The sequence below is a fragment of the Gorilla gorilla genome, chromosome 15, assembly GCF_029281585.2.
Source record: "Gorilla gorilla gorilla isolate KB3781 chromosome 15, NHGRI_mGorGor1-v2.1_pri, whole genome shotgun sequence".
Classification (NCBI taxonomy): Eukaryota; Metazoa; Chordata; class Mammalia; order Primates; family Hominidae; genus Gorilla; species Gorilla gorilla.
Window position 1 is genome coordinate 37233572 of NC_073239.2, and position 7554 is coordinate 37241125.

Consider the following 7554-nt stretch of genomic DNA (forward strand, 5'->3'; position numbering starts at 1 on the left):
GTTTCACCATGGACAAGAGAAGATACTTACAGCTTCTTGTCTCCAGGCCTGTAGGTTTTTCTTTAAATTTAAGGCTTGTTACTTTTTCTTTAAATATAAGACTCTAAAAACAAAACAAAAACATGGTATCAGACATAAGACTCAGGATAATAGCTATCCAACCTTTTAAAAGAAATTATGAGAAAACTTTGAAAAAAGCTATTTTTATACTACCAAATGTGTGGTATAAGTAGAAACACTCAATAGTAAGCATAAGGTCAGTATTATTAAGCTTACAAAATGGAAATTGTTTTTGCACCATTTATATTATTTTTTAATCAATCTAATGAAACAATGAAAATCTACTACAATACTCAAAGCTTAATATCAGGTTGTAAAAAACCTCCTATTTAAAAAACTATTTTCCAAAATGTAAAAACATAAGGGAAAAAATATTTGGTCTATAGTTCTCACAAATCTCCACACTGGGTAACTCATTAACAAACACTCCCCACACATATACGCAAGTATTTCACAGACTCTACAGTGTTGTCAGTTTTAAGATGCAGCATTATTTGATGTCCCAAAAGGAATGAAAACACACTGTCAATTGTAAGACACCATTTAGAATAAGATATACTCCCAATTTCAGAGAAGAGTAAAAATAAGTGCTTCTTAGAATTAATGAAATATGTTATCTAGGCAATCTCTGTATTTACTAGTTTAATTGTAAAATCTGCTTTTTCCTTCGATGGCACTCCATCTCTTTTGAGTTACAGAATGCACGCATTTTGCCTGAAGAACATTCATAAAACAGAAAGAATTCTGAGAAAGGTAAACTTATGGAAAATATGTTTCCATTACAGAGACATAGGATGAATTAAAATAATCATAGATGTTTTTCAACCAAAAATCCAACAATTATATTCTAGATCTAATATCACCTATTATTATAACATATTTCCTTCCTTTTCTTCTTTAGAAGAACACAAAACTATCTGATTTTGACATGAATGCCTTTATGTAAACATATATATAACATGGAAATAGCAGACTGTATATCAACTGTGGACCCATAATACAAATGTCCAAGTAAACGGGCTGTCTTTCAAAGTTAAAAAGCGGACATGCATATCTACAACACAAATGAATCATCTTCTGTGTTTAAGTGAAACATGCATTTGTTATTATACCCAAGAACACTGAAGGGCTGTAGTCCTCAGAAGGGAAGAATAGCTATTTAAATGCACACATTTATACTCAAGAATGTCACAACAGAAGAGAAATAGCAAAACTTACAAATAGTTTGCTTTTATATTTATAACTGCCCCTTAACCCCTAGGCAAATGTTTTACTAAATGATTTAACAAATGCTGGTTTTACTGTTTGGTCTCTTTCAACTGTATTTTTTCCTCACTCTAAGTTGAGGTGTTTCACCTTAGATCAAGCTGAAACTTTGATTAAACAAATGTATTTACTTTGATGTAACTAAGTGTAACTATCAAACGACTCTTCTCTAATGCAGCCATTGCACAGGAAGATAAGATCAGAGAACAAGTAGTAGATATCAGAATTTTTCCTTATTTAAGAATAATTTCCAAAAAAAGTAAATAGTCTTATGCCACATAACAACATTTCAGACAATGATAGACAATATGTAACACAGCTGAAAAATTCCTATCACCTAGTGACATAACCATCATGATGTCCAAGCACAATGCATTACTTTTTGTTTGCAGCGATGCTGGTGTAAACAAACTTTCACTTCTATTCATATAAAAAGAGTATAGCACATTCAATTATGTATAGTATACAATACTTGATAATGAGAATAAATAACTGTTACTGGTTTATGTATTTACTATAATATACTTTTTTTTTGAGATGGAGTCTCACTTTGTTGTCCAGGCTGGAGTGCAGTGGCATGATCTCAGCTCACTGCAACCTCCGCCTCCCGGGTTCAAGCAATTCTCCTGCCTCAGCCTCCAGAGTAGCTGGGACTACAGCTGCAAGCCACCACACCTGACTTATTTTTTTGTATTTTTAGTAGAGAAGGGCTTTTGCCATGTTGGCCAGGCTGGTCTCAACTCCTGACCTCAGGTGATCCATTCACCTGGGCCTCCCAAAGTGCTGAGACTACAGGCGTGAGCCATCAGGCCCAGCCTACTATGGTATACTTTTTATTGTTATTTTAGAGTATACTCCTACTTAAAGATAAAAAGTTAACTATGAAACACAGCCTCAGAAGGTCCTTCAGGAGGTACTCCAGAAAAAGGCATTGTTACTACAAGAGATGACAGCTGGATCCACACGTTATTTCCTCTAAAAACCTTCCAATGGGAGGAGATGTGGAGGTGGAAGACAGTAACACTGATGATCTTGACCCCATGTAGGCCTAGACTAATGTATATGTTTGTGTCACAGCTTTTAACAGAGTTTTCAAAATGAAAATTAAAATAGAACGTTTTTCAAATAAAAAAACTTACAGGCTATAAAGAAAAATATTTTTATACAGCTAGCTGTACAATGTATTTTAAGCTGTTATTACAAGTCAAAAAGTTAAAAAATTTAAAAGTTTATAAATTTTAAAAGCTACAGAAAAGTTAATTATCAAAGAAAAAATATTTTTTAATAAATTTGGTGTAGCTTAAGGGTACAGTGTTATAAAGTCTACAGTATAGATCCTGAGTATGAGAAAAAAAAACAAGTATTAAAAGAGGCATCCTGTGCCCTGGACTCAGGGGCTTCCCTAGGGGGTGCCCCACTTGCCCAAAGCAGTGCAGCCTGAACCCAAAACTGTGAGCAGAGAGTCCCATGTGTGTTTGAAGGGTTTCCTATGCCCTCTGTGTTCTCCTATAGAAAGCAGCAGGGGTGTGTCGAGCACACACAAGATGCTCTAACAACAACTGAGCACAACCTCATGCTGCTGAGATGCACCCGGACCCTGGACAGGCCGTGGTGAGAGCAGCCCGAGGATCGTGGCTGGGGACTGTGTCTGGCTTCATGGAGGAAGTCACATGGAGTGCCTTCTCCAAGAAGACGGCCAACTCCCTGCAGGCAGCACGCTCCACTGCGCACGTATCAGTCTGTACAAGTGTGGGATTTCATTTGGCAGATCCCCAAGGCAGGAGAGAAAAGGAGGAAAGCTAACCTAACTCCAGGCTCTCCATGGACGCCAACATCTAGAAGTGTCTGACAGGAGGCATGCATCCTTGGCCCCGATGAGGCTGCGGGCCATCCCTGCAGTCCTGGCTAGGCAGCCGAGAGGCAGGCCTTGTGGATGCTCTGGGCACAGGTGCTGAGCAAGGTGGTAACCTAGTGCTTGTCCGGGAGCTGCAGCCGCCTGGAGGTCACGCGGTGGTGCATCGACCTGAGGAAGGGGTTGGTGCCTGCAACCGAACAGTGGGCATGAGCCTGAGGCAGCCGGCGCTGCACCCACGCCCTGCACACCCGGCAGTGCTCTGGGAAGTGGCAGCCCCACGACTGGCTGAAGCACCAGGAGGATCCCTGCACGCTGCCTGCCTGGCCATCAGGCTCTCCTCCCGGAGCCTCATCATCAGTGAAGAACTGAATCTGAACGGGATTTGGAGCTCAAGGCTTTGCCTCTGACAACCTTGGGGACCCAGCCCTGGCTCTGCTATGTGCCAGCTCTGGGCTCAGGGATACTGACTCCTGTCAACATGACTCTCTTTGGAGCCACATCACCCGGATGGGACCTTGTGTGCCCAAGCTACTGGTAGGACCTGTCAGCTCCACTGAGCTCCCTAGTGGCCTCTGGGAAAAGTGGGGTCTGTCCTTGAGCCGTAGGCTTTCTCACCCCTCAGCCACTGAACACAGCCACCCTGGACAGCTGACCTGACACAAGATGAAGGGGCAAAGGGACACAGAAGAAGAGCAGAGACCCCTATCTCTCATGTGACCACTGGAAAACCCACTGCTGCCCGCGCAGGGGGAGTCAGAAGAGGGGAGGGAGGGGCCTGAGCTGGGAGGGGCTGGAGTGCACAGAGGCTGTCCCTGCAGCACTGGAAGCCTGATGTTCCAGAATGACCCCTGCCTGCCCTGGGCCCCCAGACAGCTCCTCTGGGTCTGCCCACTGTATAGCCACTGCCGGTCCATCCACAGTGGACTCTGGGTAGGGTAGTGGGTGGGCACATGGTGGCACACTTGGGAGGTCCTTGTCGTTTGCAACACACAAGGCTGTACCTGTGACCCAGACAAGCCCTGGCCTGCCCCGCCTCACAGCCCTGCTCCCGAACAGGACTCTTCACACCCCGGGAGGTTCTGGTGAGGCTTGAGGCAAAGCCTGGATGTCTCTCTGACTCTCGGATTTCCAAACCTGAAGCCCAGAATGCCCTGCATCAATGGGTGCCCAGAGGTCCTGCCTGCCACCTCCCTAGGGCCCCAGGCAAGCAGAGCCTCATCTGTGTTGGGGAGGTGAGGGTGCGTGGGGGCAGAGGCATGGCCAGTCTGTCCTGGGCTCCGTGTATGTGAAGACAAAGCAGACAGCCTGCTGGGGTGTGAACACAGGGTGAGGTCTGGGCACGGTGCCCTCCGGCTCAGATGGCAGAGACCTGGTGCTGTGGACAAGGCTTGCTAACTTGTGCCAGCCTGGCCCTCCTGGACACTCGCCCAGCTTGCAGATCAGGTGGACGGTGCCATTGTTGCTGCAGTGAGAAGAGTCCAGGTTTATCATGCACTTGGGGTCCAGCCTGGCCACCTCGCCCTGGAGCATGCTGGGGATGCTCTGCCGCTCATCGTCCTCAAGCCTGTGCTTCTGGGTGCATACCACTGTGGACTTGAGGAGGCAGCATGGTGACCACAGTGGGCACACGTGGTCCAGGGCTGGCCATCCGCCCTCTGCAAAGCCCAGCCCAGCTGGATGTATGTGATGAGTGGGCCGTGGATGGCAGTCATGGCTGGAGCGAATGTGCGGTACAGGGAATGGCTGAAGAGGGTGAGCGGATATTGGCCAGGACAGCATCCAGGAGCTGCTGGCATAGGTACTGCTGTTTGGTCAGCGGCACCAGGGGCAGTGGGCTGGAGGTAGGATGGGCACGGTCAGAAGCCCGGGACCTGAGGGTTCTCCATTTAGGGGGCCTTCCCACCTCAGGCCAGTCCTCACTCACAGCCAGATTCCCGAGGCCTCTCTCTCAGCCTCCACCCTTGTGCAGACAATGTTGGCCGATCCTGGGTATAATCCCCACCCCCACAGCCTTATCCTCCCCAGAGTCCCTGCTGTCTCTGGACCGGGTGGCAGAGGCACCCATGGGGGCCACAGACAGAGGGTGACTTCTCCCACGTTCCCGCCCAGCACAGCAAACCTGGCCTGGAAGAGGCCTGGTGGGCAGGGTCTCAGGTCAGGCCCAGCCCCCACCCAGCCTGACCGTGAAGGCCCCTCCAGTGGTGCCCCCAGGAGCTCTTGAGGGAGCCCCGATCCCCCAGGGGTCCCCAGCATCCCACTCACCACTGCCATGTCATTCTTGAGTTTCTCCAGGGCGATCTCACACTTTGGCAAGGTCTTCAGGGGACCTGCAGAGAGAGGGGACTTGGGCTGAGCTCTGTGCTGGAGGGCTGGGAGACATGGCAGGTCTCAGGCTGGGATCTGGGATCCCAACCACTGCCACTGGGCCTCGGCCCTCAGAAACCTCTGCAGGAGCTCCCTTCAGCTGACCAGCTGTTCCCAGACCCAGAGTCTAGGCAGGTGGCCCTCACCCCTAGGAGCTGCCCATCCCTGTTGGCAGTGAGGCAATGGGTCAAAAGAAGGGACAGTGGCCAGGACGCTGACCAGGCTAGGAAGGCCTCAGTTGCACCTAGGCCAGTCCCTGTCCTGCTCAGTCCTATAACCCTAATGAAGAATCAACTCAAGAAGGCCTGGAAGACCACCCAATAGTGACTGGCATTCTATCCAGACAAGCAAAACAGAGAGACACTTCTAGATGGGGGTGGGGGGACACCCTGAGTTTAGGTTACAGGGAAGTATAGGCCAACACCCATGCGGTTCTGAGGTGCTGCCCGAGCTCACAGCAGCCCGTGGCCGGTGGCCCTGCCTTCCACCTGCTTCTCCAGCACCGTCTTGTTTCATTTTCATGACAGCACACATGGGCTGCAAATGGGGTAACTGAGATGCAGTCGCCTGTCCATGGTCACCGGGAAGTCAGGGGCAGAACTCCAGGTCATGCTCAGGCCCATCACGGCCAGCTGATGGTCAGGTCACTGCAAGCTGGGCCCCCAACTACTGGCTGGATGAGACCTGGCTGTGATGGGCCAGCATGAGGGCCACAGCAGTGGTCAGGAGTAGGGCAAAGGCTGGGCACCGGCCAAGATGAAGCCTGGGCTCGAAGCCCCAGCACACACCAGAGTGGAGACTTGGAGGCCTCTGTCCAGGGCCCAAAGAGCTGCCTGGGGCCTTTGCTAACCCCACATCATCACCAAATGCCCATCCGTGGCTGGACGACCCACACCCTTGTGGACCCTACGTTGGCTGTGGGCAAAACTCACTGCTTAGAGAGGTCTGTCACAATGTCCAGAAGGCTCTTCATCTTGCTCAGGTCCTTTTTTCTGTCTGGGACAGCAGAGGGGACCATAAGACACGAGCCTGGTGGCATCCCCAGGGCGCTGGCCCCCACCCCGGCTGCAGCCCACCTTTATTCTTGTCGATCTTGTTGACCACGCGGTGCAGGGGCTTGATGCGCTTGGACAGCTGCTTCAGCGTGTCCCAGTACAGCTGCTCCTGGCCCGGCTGGAGCCGGCTGGACTCGCGACAGAGCTGGGGTCACTGCAGGACTATGGGCGGGTGAGGCCTCAGCCCTAGACCCTCAGGCTGGGAGCTTGGGCTCTGAGGGCCCCAGAGCACGCGTGAATGGTATGATCTGAGGCCTTGTAAAGGTGAGGGGTGACCTAGCACCTCAACCTGCCAGGCCGTGTACAGCTCATATGATGGAGCTGTGGGTCCCAGGCCTGGCTTAGCAGGTGTGTGTAAAGGACTAGGGGAGGGGACACTGGAGTTCTGTGGGGTTTGTGCTGTTTCTGGGTGCTGGGAAAGCTGCAGTGTGGGGCTGGGCAGGAAGCTATGGGGGACAGAGCAGGGCTGGAGCTGCAGCCAAGCGGAAGAAACATGGGATTTGGGCCCAGGCAAGGCAGCCACCAAACTCACTCTGCAACAAACCACAGTGGTGACCAATCCCCATCCTCCTTCCCATGCCAGCCGGGCGGGGACCTCACCCGAAACAAGGGGTGGGAAAACTGGCAAGACCAGCACCCCGAGCACAGAGCCAAGAGCACACACAGCTGGCATCCTGCTTCTGGAAGGTGATGGGATGCCAGCGAGACTGCAGGGTGGACACTTCCTTCAGCTAGAAGTCTTACGAGCATACCAGCTGGGTCTGCACCAGCTGAAAACACCGGCTGTTCCATGGCTGCTCACTTTCCAAATACCAAGAAATGGAAAGAAAAGGGAAGTTTGGCCCGGCACAGTGGCTCATGCTTGTAATCTCAGCACTTTGGGAGGCCGAGGCAGGTGGATCAGTTGAGGTAAGAGTTAAAGACTAGCCTGGCCTGTCTCTACTAAAAATACAA

At 50.3% G+C, this 7554-nt stretch overlaps 1 pseudogene; it reads right to left on the minus strand.

Annotated features, from left to right (window-relative positions):
* On the minus strand, window positions 1-7273 carry LOC101148145 (mediator of RNA polymerase II transcription subunit 15-like; annotated as a pseudogene).
* Between the last annotated feature and the right edge of the window lie 281 nt (window positions 7274-7554).